The following is a 15,300-nucleotide window of genomic DNA, read 5'->3' on the forward strand; positions in this document are numbered from 1 at the left end:
GATGAAATAGTGAGTAGTTTTCTCAGTCGGTAGGAATCTGGATCTCTCTCGCAAGTCCTGGACAAAGCACGGTTTGAAGATGCCACTAGATGTGTGAATGTGAGAGCCAGAAAGGTTCTTTTCATTCCTGGGATCCACGTTCTGAGGTGGGGAAATGGAAACCCAGAAGGGCCAGTGACTTGGACAAAGTCACAGGGCAAGACCCGCCGGGTTACTCTCCCACTGAAACTCCCCGTGATCCCTACTTGTAGGAATCTACCCTACAGCCGACTGCAGAAACCATTTAATGCATTAAGATGTTCATCTCAGGGAGCCTGAGTGGCTCAGTTGGTTAAGCGTCCAACTTGGGCTCGGGTCATGATCTCATGGTTCGTGAGTTCGAGCCCCGCGTCGGACTCTGTGCTGATGGCTCGGAGCCTGGAGCCTGCTTCGGATTCTGTGTCTCCCTCTCTCTCTGCCCTTCCCCTGCTTGTGCTCTGTCTCTCTGTCTCTGTCCCTCTCTCTTGCAAAAATAAACAAACATTTAAAAAAAGATGTTCATCTCAGCATTATTTATAATCATGAAAAATAGAAACATCTTTAACGCCAACAGTAGGGAAATCAATCACATATTTTCCCAACCGCACATACTCTAGATCTGAGGTCCATTAAACTTCTCTCTGCTTTTGGAAGATATGCCTTTGTAAACCTTCATGTCTTTGCACATGCACATCCCTCTGCCTCAAATTCCCTTCCCTCCACTGTCTGTCTGTAAACTCTCGCCCACCCTTCACAACGGAGCACAAAATTACCCAGAAAGATGAACACTGGACCTTTACATGCCCAGCACCTAACTAGGGGCTGGTATTATAGAACTGCTCACCCAGTAATCTACGGAATGCAGGAAGGGCCCATCTGGTGAAGCAAGGACGAATATGTAGGTCTCTTGACCCCATATCTAGAGCTGTTTATTTCTTTTGGCTTTTTTTACCTAGCGCCTGAAACCAAAAGACACATGTCTAACGTCTAAGCTGTATAGTTTGGCATGAACTTTCACCAAATCGGTAGCCAATCTACCATTTTACCTGAGAAGCTTCCCTTACATCCTGGCCTTGGCTCGCTGTAGCCTTGCACATGGCCCCATGGCCCACGTGGTCCAGTCCACAAGGAGCTGTAATTAATAGTCAAAGAATCTATCCAACCACCGAAACACTCACGATCATGCAAGCTCCCTAATTATGTTGTTCCAACACCACAAAGAGACAGACTGCAGCCAAATTACTTTATTTTTTTTAATTTTTTAAATCTTTGTTTATTTTTGAGAGAGAGAGAGAGAGAGAGCATGAGTGGGGGAGGAACAGAGAGAGAGGGAGACACAGAATCTGAGGCGGGCTCCAGGCTCCGAGCCGTCAGCACAGAGCCTGACGCGGGGCTCGAACTCATGGACTGTGAGATTGTGACCCGAGCTGAAGTCGGACGCCTAACCGACTGAGCCACCCAGGCACCCCTGCCAAATTTCTTAAAGTCCACTTTTCCATTCATTCCCAACGCCTGTCTCATCTCCCCTACAGCTGCTTCTCCAGGGTTCCCTCCAACACCCCAAAAATTCCCCCCGAGCCTTCAGTGGAAGCCTTTTTGTCCATTTCCTTCCACCCCTGTCCTCTTGATTCTGTATCCCCCTAACTGCCCCCTCCAAATAAACTAGTCAAGAATCAGCAAAAAAAAAAAAAAAAGGTGGGGGGCACCTGGGTGGCTCAGTTGGTTAAGCATCAGACTCTTGATTTCAGCTCAGGTCGTGATCCCACCGTTCGTGAATTTGAGCTCCATGTTGGGCTCTGGGCTGTCAGTGCGGAGCCTGCTTGGGATTCTCTCTCTCTCTCTCTCTCTCTCTCTCAAGGACAATTGAAAATTATTCTTTTCAATGGCATCCTGTTACCCCAAGAATAAGTTTTATTTTATAGCCTCTCCTTTTTGTCCATTTAATGGTCCGTCCTTGGCCTCTTTTCTTCCAACTGGCAACATCACAGGTGATCCCACCATCTATGCCCTGAACCTCGCTCGTCCACGGTTGACACTCTCCAGGCTCGAGTCAAAATGGCAGTGTGAAGGCTACACGACAAACATCTGTGTATCGCCAGCCATTTTTTTTCCAAGGGAAACATTGTGCTTGGACACATTTTACCTACAGAATCCATTGAACTGGACATTGTCGGATGCTTACTTAGAACAAACACAAACTAGCAAGGACCGTGTGAAATATTAAAGCACAAGCAAGGTGAGTCTGATGCAAGCAGGAACCTCCACCTGCACCTTTGACAACCTGCCTCGTGGACGCTCCTCTGACGCTTGGACGGCTCAACCACAGGTCAGTTCAACTCATCAGAGGTCGGCCATGCCTGGCCCCCAGCCTCTCACGCACCACTTTCTGTCTACACCGGCTTTCAGGATTCACTAACCACTTGCTTCCTATGCTTCCAGTTGATTTGGCGTTTTATAAGCAGCAGAGATCAATTGGAAAGTGAATTATCCCTGCTAGGGACTAATAATAAGATAATAACGTTATAACCACCTCAGAAAGCGTGTAGGAGATGGAGAAAATGGGGCAAGAGCGGAAAAATTGAATCGAGTTATTAAAAAAAAAAATTAAGGCAGGTGACCTTGCAAGAAGGCGAAGAGCAGTTAATTTGGCTTCGGAATTAAATTATTCCTCTGTTACAGATGAGTTTAGCACAGCAAGATGTAGGAAAATGTATTTAAATGATCCATTTGGCTTACATGGCCATCATCCCTCTCAGCCGGCCATGCTCCAGCCCCACGCAGCCTCCTGTTTCTATCTCGGGGTCTTTGCACCTATCAGTCCTCTGCTTGAATGTCTTTCCCAGACCTCCACACAGCCTCCCCATCTTCACTCAGGTCTTAGTTCCTCAGGGGGTCCTTCTCTGGTCACACTTGCTGAACGAGGACCCTGCCCACCCCGACCCCCCAACCCCCGCAGCCTCAGTCCCTCCTCCCATGACGGGTTTTCTTTTTCTCTCTCTCTCACAATCCTATTTTTTTTAATCTTTCGTAGTCTTTCCTGCCATCCTGCCATACGAAATTATTTCATTGTATACAAATTATAGCACAGATTATTCCAGATTACACATATCACTCTTTGTGTGTAGGTTCGTTGGAACAAATAGGCGTCAAAGTAGAAACAGTGCTTGACAACAGGACCTCGGGGCCAGACAGCGCTGCTCCTACCAGCTGTGATCCTGGGCAAGTCCCCCCTGAATCTTGGGGGGACTTGTTTTTTTCAACTGGGATGACAATAGCCACTGGGCAGACCTTACTATGGACTGAACTGTGTCCCCAACCATCACCACCACCACCAAATCCGTGGGTTGAAGCCCTAACCCCCATATGTGACAGTATTTGGAGGTGACAGTATTTGGAGGGGCTCTCATGATGAGATCACTGCCCTTATAAGAAGATGTCAGAGAGCTCGCTTGCTCGCTCGCTCACTCGCTCTCTGCATGGTGAGGACACAGCACGAAGGTGGCCGTATGCAAGCCGGGAAGAAAGCTCCCACCGGGAACCAAGTCAGCTGGCACCTTAATCTTGGACTTCCCGGCCTCCAGTGCTTTGAGAAATAAATGTGTGCTGTGTAAGCACCCCCGTCTATGGTATTCTGTCATAGCAGCCCCAGGTGACTAAGACAGGGCTTCTGTGTTAAGGCAATTGGAATGATGCCTGAAACATAATAACCTCTGTATGCATTTTTAAAACTTTTTCATTATGGAATATTTCAAACATAGACAAAAGTAGAGAGAATCATATAATAAATATTACCCCATGAAATCATCACCAAGCTCCCATAATGATCAGTTCAATCTCGTTTCACCTGTACTTCCATTCAGTTCTCCCACCCGCAGCTTATTTAAAAACAGATTCCAGACTTCATGTAATTGGATCTGTAAATATTTCAGTATGTGTCCCTAAAATACAGGGACCCTCTGTTTTAAATATAACCACAATATCGTCATCACACTGGAAAATAATGAAAATAATGAACACGGTAGCATCGTCACACCCCAAGAATCAAACTTTTGCCTTGGCCTTGGCTACCACTATATCCCCAGACCTAGAATAAGTGTACTGGCATACAGTAGGTGTCTAATAAACAGAGGCGGGAAAAAAATCAATGCTTCTCTCTCTTTGCTTCCAGTGTCTCAAACAAAACAATGCACTGAGAGTTTCAGCATCTCGGAAGCTTTCTCTGGTTCGAGCCGTCTACTCTGCACACGTTTTCATGTTAACTTACTTTTGGCTTGAATATTGCTCTTTAATACCTTTTGTAGACCTAGAGGTAGAGGGATGGGGCCAATTGGGGAAGGAGAAGAGCCTCAAAACATTCAACAAATATCTTCTGTTTCCCCAATTGAATGCTTGACCCCAGGTAAGTCACTGGGATCCAGTGGTGACCAACACGCCATTGAATAGAATAATTCAAAGTTCACATAGAAGAAGGGAGACCTAATCACAACCAGATCCTACAAAAGAGAAAACAGCGGGGAGAAATGTGGCTTTACTAGAGGTGAGACCATATTGAGGCCCCTGTTACCAAATTCAGGTGATGCTGGCAGGGAAGTGAGGCACAGATCAGCGGAACAGCCCAAGAGAGCAGGACTAGGTCAACATATTCACAGGAATCCAATATGGCGCAGAGATAGTATTTCAGTTCAGTTGGAAAATGAAGAATTGTTCAATTAATGAAACTTGAAAAGCTCTCTTTTGCAAAAAAGTTGAAACCTCATCTGACATCACATATATGAATAGCCGCTGGATGGATTGAAGAGTTAACATCCAAAAATACACTACAACAATAAATATCTTGGGAGAAAATGTGGAAGATGACAGGGTCAGTCTCAGTGCATAAGAAAACAAGAAAGTTGTACATAAAAAGACATCCTACCCCCCCCCCAACATTACTTGGTAGCCACAGAGCCCCCTCACAAAGTCAATATGAAAATGAGGAATGCAAGTCTAAAACCACTTGCCATTTTGCAATGTATACAAATACCGAATCGAAAAATAATACTAGCACCTATGGCTGGAGTGGATGCGGGGAAAGAGACTCGTGAAGTTGTTGGAGGAAAGGCGACAAGTTACAGCACTGTTGGAAAGCGATTTGGCAACATCGGCCTGAAATAAAAAATAGATACCCTTCCGCTGAGCAATCCCGCCCCTGGGGATCTAGTCCATCAAAATAAAAGCACCGGGTGAGCGGATGTATGTAGAAGGGTGTGTGCTTCAGGACCGCTTACAGGCTCAGGGTGCGGGGAGAGGACAGGAAATAAGGAGAATGCGTGCCAGTAAAAGACTGGATGAAGAAATGATCGCGATTCCTCACTGTGGCATACAACAGTACCATGAAAAGAATGAATTAGGGCTGTTGCAGCTGACGCAGACAGAGCCTCACAGGGGTTGTTGTTTGGCTGATAAAGCAAGATGCGGAAGGGGTGCCTCCTATGGCCCCACTTTGCGACAAGGTGGCCAAGCCCCACAAGTCCGCGTGCACAGGACTAGACGAAGGCATGTGTTTGTGTGTGAACATTAGCCATAGGTATATTCTGTTCACGGTTGTGTGAACATGTAGAAACACACAGGTTGTTGGGGCGCCTGGGTGGCTCAGTCGGTTGGGCATCCGACTCCTGATCTTGAGTCAGGTCGTGATCTCACGGTTCGTGAGATCGAGCCCCACATCAAGCTGGGCACTGACAGCACGGAGCCTGCTTGGCATTCTGTCTCTCCCTCTCTGTCTGCCCCTCCCTGACTAGTGCGCGCTCTGAATGAATGAAGGAAGGAATGAATACACATTTAAAAAGAAAAGAAATACACAGGTTTTTGATACGGGGGTGAACAGAATGGGAGAGAGGAATGTGTAAGGACGAGGGAGACGAGCAAAAGAGAAAAGGAAAGACCGAGAAGGAGCTGGCAGGTATGTCCTTGTCCCGGTTATGCCCTTCCGCGGATTATCTCCACGGGGATGCAGGTGGACACATGAAAGCAGATAGGGGAGAACGGGTGGTACCAAAGAGCCTGGCTTGTCCAGAGAAGGAAGGGGAGCGGGGCCGGAGCTCAGTGTAGACGTGGGGATCAGGGGTGACGGAGGGAATAAGACGGACGAGATTGGAGGAGACGGGGCCCGACCTTCCAGTGTGCAGACTTCACCGAAGTTTCTAACCAGGGAGATGCTACCATCTCCACACGTTTCCCAAGCACCGTCTGTGTAGCATGCGGTCCTAGGTGTGCGATCTAAATTAACTCATACTATACTGTACTGGGGGAGTCATGTTATTTTTCCCATTTCCAAGCTAAAGACATTGAGGCTCTGAGTGAGGAAGCACCTTCCCCAAGGTCCCTGGGATTCAACCCAGTCTTCTAGCTCCAGACTCCGGGTTCTTTCCACTACCCCATTCAGTGTGGCCTCCACAGCTAGGCCTAGGTGAGAGGCCAGAAAGAAGGCCTTCCCGTCACTGACACAGGGCAGGGGAGGGATAGTCGACCCGCAGGACCTCTCCCCACTCTGGGGCCCTCATTACTACGGGCAGAAACTTTACAGACAGGCAGAGCGCCGTGTGCAAACCATGGTGAATCTGCCCATTTGCTGGCAGTTTGGCCTGACACGTTCACCTCCCTGAGCCTCAGTGTCCCCAAGGTTCCCGCAATATTAAAGGACAAAGAGGCGGGCACACAGCAGGCAATTGGCAAATAGGAGGCTCTTCCGCACGAGAGCCTGAGGGCTGGAATCTTGCTTCTATCACTTATTGGCTGAGTAACCTTGGGCAAGCAGCTTGACCTCTCTGTGCCCCAGATTCCCCATCTGCAAAATGAGAACCATAACTGAACTTCTCTGGAGGCCTTGCTGTGAGGATCACGCGAGTTCACACGATGTGAAGCCCCACCCGGCACACAGGCCACACTCAACAAAGGTGGGGGCTGGGTGGTCAACGGGACTCCCCTGCCACGGAAAAACATACGCTGTTATCACTCCTGCCCCTCTCCTCTCTCCTCCCACCCACCCCCACCCCGTTTATCAACAAACACATATGGAGAGCCTGTTGCGTGCCAAACTCTGTGCGCGATGCAAAGGACACAGTGGTGGGCACGAGGGACAAGGATCCAGCCTCTCGGGACTCAGGACTTCTCAGGAAAAGACGAGAAACAGCATTTGCAGCACAAGGACGTGAGGCGCCAGGGCAGGTGGCTCAGAAGAGCCTGGCCAGGACACTGAGCCTAGCCTGGTCTGGGGGCACGGCTACAGCCCAGCTTCCGGATGCAGTCCCATGTCCCTCTGGGAGACAGTCCCTCTATCCAAACGGGCCCTTGGAATGAGCTGGGGTGTTATCACGCAGTGAGTTACCTGGCTCAGATAACAGGCTGCCCACATTCTGACCATCCCTACAAGGAGCCAGGTCAGCCACACTTAGAGAATCGGTGGCACATTTGGCAGGGTATAATAGCAAATCGTTCGTAATTAAAACTTACCAAGGGGGAGACACACACTCAATCATCGTGATGGCAACAGCTCCATGAAGCCACCATGATGCCCATTTTACAGGTAAGCACACAGAGGCGGAGAGGTAGAATAACCTGCCTCAAGCTCACATAGTGCATGAGGGAGGGTGGAGCTGGGACTCCTAGCCCTTGGCCCTCGAGCCACCAGGGCGTAGCAGCAGCCCATCGGTGCTCCCCACATTCTGGTCTTTGGGTCGATGTCTCAGTATGATGCCAACTCCTCCTTCCCTTACATCCAAGGCCTAGAGAAGGAACTCTGCCAGGCACAGAACGCGTTGCTCTTGAGTCATTCTTGGGTGTGATTAGTGCCCCTCTAAGCCTGCAGGTTCGGAAGTCCCGCCGGAAAGGCAGGACAGTCAGCTTTGGGACTGCCATTCAGTTGGAAAAAGAGGCAAATGTCACCTCCTCTATGAAGCCTTCCCTCGCTGTCGCTTCCCATGCTGTGCTCCTGTCACACCACGGACTTCCCTCCAGCACTCCACATTCGGTCATTGGTTCCTGCCAACGAAGGACCCAGTCTTGTTCCCCTTTGTATCCATCGCACAGAGCTGTCACTTAGTAAGTGCTGTGCGTGATTCAAGGCCCTCGCTGACCTGGCCCACCTCCCCTTCCAGCCTGATCTCTGCCAGTTCCTCCAGGCACTTTGGCAAAACAGAATGACCTGCAGCCCCCGCAAACGCGCCTGATTGCAATTAACCAATTTATAATCAATTACATAGTGTCGGCCTCCTGGGCGTGTGTGATCCCGGGGACGGGGACCAGGCCAGTCTTGACACCCAGTAGGGGTTCAACCCATTGTTTTCTTAGACAACATAGTTTTTAACACGTAGTTTGCAAAAATCACGAAAACCTCTTCCGTTAAAAATAATTAAGGGGCGCCTGCACGGCTCAGTGGGTTAAGCCTCTGACTTCGGCTCAGGTCATGGTCTCAGGTCATGGTCTCACAGGGTCTCACAGTTCGTGGGTTCAAGCCCTTCAGGGAGCTTGCTCGGGACTCTCTCTCCCTCTCTCTCTGTCCCTCCCTCCCCCACCCTCTCAAAACTAACTAACTAAATAAACTTTTTAAATTTTTTTTTTAAAGTTTGTATTTTTTCAACACATTGGTGTTGAGTGGGCGTTTCACATCCCCTGTCTTTGGACCTTCCGAAAACTTTGCCTGGCCCTCTCTGCTCCTGACCTTCTACTCACCCTTCAAGACCCAGCCCAGCAGCCACCAACTTCTGATGTCCACGCTGAATGTCCTTGCCCTCTTGGTGGTGCCCGCGTGGCCACCTCCACCTTCCATCCACACCAAACTGCCACCGGCAGGCCTCTCTCCCCCCCCCCCCCCCCCGCTCCACTCGACTGAGCAGGGACCACGTCTTTTTCATTTTTGTGTTCGAGTCAAAGCACGTAACGCCCAACAGAAGCTCAACGTGGAGCTAATATTTATTTAGGGCTTACCGTGGAGGCGGGGCTGGAAGTACTTTTTTATTTCATTTCATTATCAGACTAGCACCTCGAGGCAGGCAACGCTGCCCCATTTTCCAGACCAGCCGGCTGAGACTCGGGAGCGTCTGATCGCTCGCTCGAGGCCACGCTGCCGGGAAGCCTGAACCTGGGCCCCCAGCTCCCTGCTGACCGGCCCGTGTCTGTCCTGCCCTGACTCTCAGTCTCTGCAGCCCCTCCTTCTTGACCTGCCTGAAATCTGCACGGAGAGGAGTGCCCTCCCTTGCCCTTGCGGCTTCAGTCACCTCTCCAAATTCTACTTTGCCCCGGAACCTTGGAAGACCACCCCTACCCCCACCCCCGCCTCCCAGAAACCTCCAGCATCTTCTCCTGAAGACACAGTTGGCTTCCCCGCGCACAGTTCCAGGCCAGCTCTTCCGGGATATTCCCATTTCCTGCCTCCTCTTGCGGGCTGGGGTTTCTGCTTCTCTCCCTACTGGCCCAGGGGGGTCATTTTTGGTGAACACCTGCTATGTGCCGGACGCTGTGAGAGAGGCAGGGGGAATAATAATAACGTGACCAGACCCCGACCCTTACATTATAACCCAGAAAATAAATGGCAGGGTGAACTTTGCCAAGGTGGGGGGTGGGGGTGGCTGTTAAGGGTCAAGGAGAAAATTCAGCAGGCAAAGAATGGACAGTGACGGAGGAAGGGCAGGCAGGCATCTCTATCGGGTGGTCAGTTGGGCCTCTGAGCAGACAGCTGCGGGAAGGAGGGATTGAATCAGCCGCCAGGAGACCGGCATCCCAGACACCAAAACTGTGACGCAAAGGCCCTGGGGTAGGCCTGGGGCCGTGGGATCCAGGCACGGGAGTCTGGTTTGACTGGAGGAGGGGAGGTTGGGAGGGAAATGGAAGACGAGGGGCCGCAGGGTGGCTGAACTTGGTCATGAAGGACACCCAGGATCCCTTCTCGGTCCCCTCCCAAACTCGCTCATCCACCCCTGGATTCCTTCTCCCTGAAAAGTCACTGGAAGTCACCTCTTCTGCCTGCCCTTCTGTCCTTTAACATTCGATTTCTTGCTTCGCCTCTGCATCTTTATGTGTCCTCTTTATTGTATTATTTTTTGTTCTACTCTGTAACTTTCTTATTGATTTTCTATCATAATATTCTTTACTGTGACTCAGTTCCTGGTGAAATCCCACACCAGCCGGGGGTTGGGGGTGGGGTGGGGCAGAGCTTTGGTGATTCAGAGCGCAGAATGGGGCTGCGAGTCCCGGGTGTGGGCAAGCCACTTGTCTGGGGGAATTGTGACCGTGGACACCTCCACGTGTGGATTTTCAGCTCCTGGTTCTCACCAGGCTCAGAAGGAACCACATCCCCCCATGACGAGCCGGGCTGACTCCACTCTGCCAGCCCCCTCTGGCAGCAGACTCTTGGGGTTCCCTGAGGCTTTCTCAACTGTTCTCAGTGCTGCAAGGTAAGAAACCCCAAGTCTCCTAGCATCTCGATTCCTCCCGGCCCCGTCGGGGCCTCTCTGGAGCACCTGCTCCAGCATGGGGCTCAACAGCTGTCCAGGCTAGAAGTCTCTGGTCACCGTGATGGCCTGTGTGGGACCAATAGAGCAGAGCAGGCCCAGGAGGAGCAGTGTGGACAAGCCAGGCCAGTGCTGCCTCCCCAAGTCTGACCCGGGGAGGTACTGCCTCCCCACCACGTGCTCTCAGTCTTCCCATCGCACCTCGGGGACACCTTCACCTTTCCCACCCACCCCCACCTGCCGAGTGTCAGGGCCTTCCAGAGGCCTGCTCCGACTGTCTCCCAAATTCTTATATCTGGTCCCTGTTGCTTATCCCCCATAGCCTGAACCTTATTCACTCATTCAAAAAAAAAAAAAATTCTCTGAGCACTTCAGGCACTTTCTAGGCATTGGGGAGACTGGAATGAACAAGACCGATGAGGTCTGGTGGCCTGGGGGGCAGCCAGAGGGGGTGGGGGAGAGACTTCAGATAATAAACAAGAAATGTTAAGTTGCAGCAAGCGCTATGATGTAAACAAAACGGGCCGATGTCACACAGAGTGCCTTCCCTGGGCTTCCATAGCGCGTGTCTTCATTTTGTCCCCTCCTTCCTTCATCAGACGGGCCTCATGGACCTACTGTGTGCTGGCCATTAAACAGAAATTCCAAACCACAAGAGGAGAAGCACCGGGAGGCTGTGGGAGCACACAGTAGGGGATGCCACACACCCCAGATCTTCCCTGGGCTGGACCACACTGCCCAGTCTCTTGGAATTAGCTGTCTGCTTGCCAGTCTCCCTGGTTTGGGTATTTTCCATCTCATCTGCCTCCCCAGCACCTCAACTCATGGCCTGAAACAGAGAAACTATGCATCTGGATGCATGCATTTAGATTTTTAGACCAATAAAGGAACTTGTTCTTTATAGAGCACCTACTGTGTGCCGGGCACTGTTCTAAGTATTGGAAATACAACGTGAACACAAAATCTCTGCCTTTGTGAGGCTTACTTCCAGGAGGCGGCGGGGTGGGGGGCGGGGTAGAACGTAATTGAATGAATGATTTACAGTCCTAATTAATTAATGGCCAGGAGGAGAAGAGAAAGGATAGGGGCAGGGAGTGCAGAGGCAATAGAATGTAGCAAAATCCCACCCGTGACCGAAGCAGGAGTCTCAGTTTCCCCACGCTTTGCCCCCCCACCCCCCTCCAGCCTGCTTCTCCTTCAGAGCAGCTGTCTCTATAACGCGCACCAATATTCATCAATTTTCTCCCCGATACCCCCAAGAATCTCCACTTCTTTCCATGCCCAATGTCACCACGGATCCAGGCCACCCCTGTCTATTGCTTGGAGCCCCCCCACAACTGCCCTGCTGTCTCCCTGCCCCACCAGCCTCCTCCGGGAGGCTCCTTACGCTCCAACCTCCTTTCCGAGGCCTCCAGGTTCTTAGCCTAAAACGTTTCCCCGCCCCTGTCTTTAGATCGGCCATACTTAGCCTGAGTTCCCTAAAACTCGCCAATCGTCTTTTCCCCCCCCGTGTGTACTTTCAAACCTCGGCACGTGCCTGTTCCCCTTCAGCCTAGAAGGCTCTTCGCCTTCTCAGCCACCACCGTCCTGGCCTAGCTAACTCTGATTCCTACATCTCAGCTTAAATGCCTTGTCCTCTGGGAGGATGTCCTGTACCCCCCAGGTTGGGTTCCGTCTCCCTACTCCAAGGCCCGGTAGTCTCCATCTCCTACCGTCCTCCTCACCTTTGATGTGGCTATTCCTTACCTGTCTGCTCCTCCCGCATATCTTCAGGTCCTTGGAGGAAGGGACCGTGTCTGCCTGCCCAACATCCTCAGGAAGTAATACAGTGCCTGACGCCTAGTAGGTGCTTGGTGTTTTGAACGAATAAATGAACAGGCGAATAAACTTTGGGACGTGGAGCCGGCAGAGCTTGAAGCAGTGCGAAGTAGTCAAGCCTCTGCTGTTCCGGTCAACTGGCTATATGACCTTGGGACTTGATATGTGACCTCTCTGGGCCTCTTCTTACTCGCCCGTAGGATAAGGTAGTAATACGTATTTGTAGGGTTGTTGGGAAGGTAAGTGTAAGAATGTCTGTGAAAACAGCAAGCACCTAGAAGTCACTCCCTTAAATGCTCACCAAGTCGGATGAGAAGTCAACACACTTGGGTGTAATACCCTTATTCAGGAAGTCCGTATCTCGGGTCAAGGCACAGTGGTTCTGAAGCTCGGCCGCTGGACTTGACTCCCAGCTCTGCCACTCACTAACTGGGCAGCCTTAGGCCGGATACTTAACCTGCTACGTGTCCTCATCTGTAAAATGGGAACAAGGATCGTCCGTATCCCGCAGCGTTATTGTGGGATTCGGCCTCGACCGCTGTCTGGCCCGTTGGCTTTTGTTCCTGCTATTAACGTGTAATAGTGACAGCCACACTATAAGGTTCCACCACGATCCTCCTTGACAGATGAAGAGAGGCTTCCAGAAAGGTTAAGAGACTGCCCAAGGTCAAAACTGAGGAGAAGGCAGCTTTGTGCCTCCAGGCCAGGTCTGCTGTGCCCAAATCCCATGTGATTTCCACTCCATCAAAGAAGGAGCTCAAAATAGGCCTGTGGCATTTCAGCTAATTTCCTCTAAGCCCTTCCCAAGTAACCAACTGCAGGCACACAAAGCTGTTCCCCTCAGAGCACCCATTCAGCAGCTGCTAAGTATGTGTGCCTGGTGGGTCCAAGCCATCGAATGGGACTCAACCAAGCCAGTTCTTCCCAGGCAGCCTCATCTGGGCCGCAGGGGTGGGTTCGGTCGGCGAGGGGGGCGGGGAGCAGAACCGGAGTTAGATCAAGGAAGCCAGAGACCAAACTGGATGTAAAAGTGGGGAGGAGAGGGAGGAAAGCCACGTTCACTGAGGGCCTACTGTGTGCCAGGCACATCACCTGTCTCCTACCATTTAACCCTCACCGTAATCACTCAGCCGTTGTTATCAAGCACCGGCCACGTACCAAGGCCTGCACGCGAGGTCCCAGGACATCATGGTGAACCAGATACGGGCGCTGACCTCAAGGGCTCACCAGTGAGTGAGGGCGACGATGCAGGCACAAGTAAGCGCTAGAAATGGGATGAAGAAGCCCGGGCCCGGTGGCGGTGGCAGCGGTGAGAAGCAGGGAGAAGCCAGGAACAAGTTCAGAAAAGGAAGAGGCAGGTACCCTTGTGCTCATTTTACATACGGTAAAACCAGGGCTCTAGGAAACCCACTTGTCCGGAGCGTGTTTGCAGCAGAGGCAACCCGTGGTCCCAGGCCTGTTCTGTCCCCAGAAGTCCGCTCCGTCCACACTGATAGGCCAAAGCTGTTACATTCCCCTAAGCCCCCTTTCCTTTTCTCCATGATTATCTGGCCAGGAGATTAATCAAATGCTGCAGATCTGCAGCTATGGTCAGTGGCTAAGATGTTAGCAGCCTCCGTGGACAAACAGAAGTTTCTGAGCCTCTGTTACCGATTCCATTTGAGCAAAAGATTCCGGGGTCAGTCTGAAATGTGATGGGAGGGGAGAAGGAGGGCTCTACCTCCAGTGTGAAGGGACTTCTTGGATAGGTCAGAGGCGACCAAGGGGACAGGCAGGAGTGAGGGCAAGCTTCTCAGTCTCATGTGGCTTCAGACAAGCCTGTCTCCACTCCCCCCACAAGACCCAGCCCATCTAAGAGGCCTTCTCGTCTGCCCTTCACTTTTGCCCTATGGGCCGGAGCCAAGAAAATCACGCACCTGAACCCCTGGCGGAACTTGCTAAGCTCCCTGCCCAGTGCATCAGCACTTCAGCCCCTCTCCCACCTCAATTCCCATCCCCGTCCTCACAGGACAAGACACAACACTGGAGAAATCCTCAGTCTGCAAATGTCTTGCTATACCCTCAAGGTACCTTAGCAGAGGTTGCCGAAACTGTGGTTCTGTTCTCTGGACACCAGGACCCTCTCCCGGGTGCCAGGAGCACAGCAATCGCCCCTCGTAAGGGTCCTTCCCTTCTGAGAAAGGAACAGAGAGTGAGAAAAGGAAGTTTTATGCAGGGTGGAGAAACAGGTCATTTTTCTACATCAAAAAGTACGCACCGATTACCCCTACAGACCAGCTCTCAGCTAAGGGAAAGAAGTTAGACAACACCAAAAAAAAAAAAAGTCTGTTTTTAATCTAGTCATCTATCATATACTCTTTGGTAATCACCAAATCACCGAGAAATTGTGAGACAAACTATCTCAACACAAAAACGGAGGGAAAGAGAAGAATGTACGGAATAACCGAGTTAGGAAATTCAAACACCTCTAACCCCCAACGGACCCACCAGACTCACCCCTCTCTCTAGGGCGCTCCCCCCAAAAATGAAAAACAGGGCACCTACATCATGCCTCATGCGCTCTCACTTAACTCCGAAACTGATCAGAGAAAAATGTAATCAATATCAGCAGGAATCTGATGGGCTCCTTTCTCCAGGAGTCACATTAAGGAAAAGTTGCACATATAGGAATGAGAGGTAACGCTGTAATTAACCCAGCATAACGATTCTGCTGAGGAAGAGGGGAGGGCTGTGATGTGTTTCAGTGTTCACAGCAGGGAGATTTTTTATCTCTTCCAATCCAGTTTATGAATGACACGGAAACTTAGAAGGATTCCATTTCACCCACTTCCCCTGCAAACAGGTTTATCCTTGAGATGAAAATCACTGCCCAAGCCCCAGCTACCAGCCACCCTTTCGCACCCTTTTTCATGAATAATCTTTCCAAAATGTCTGCTTGTGGGAGCAGAGTCGGAATTTCACGGAAAACTACAGAGAA

General features: G+C 50.9%; 1 long non-coding RNA gene across 1 annotated transcript in view; it reads right to left on the reverse strand.

Moving 5' to 3' along the window:
• LOC109265514 (uncharacterized) overlaps positions 1-15,300 on the reverse strand; it is a 28,304-nt gene that overhangs the window by 12,418 nt on the left and 586 nt on the right. The gene's annotated exons all lie outside the window — the stretch shown is intronic.

The sequence above is a fragment of the Panthera pardus genome, unplaced genomic scaffold (genome assembly GCF_024362965.1).
Source record: "Panthera pardus isolate Hobbes unplaced genomic scaffold, ASM2436296v1 HiC_scaffold_6, whole genome shotgun sequence".
Lineage (NCBI taxonomy): Eukaryota > Metazoa > Chordata > Mammalia > Carnivora > Felidae > Panthera > Panthera pardus.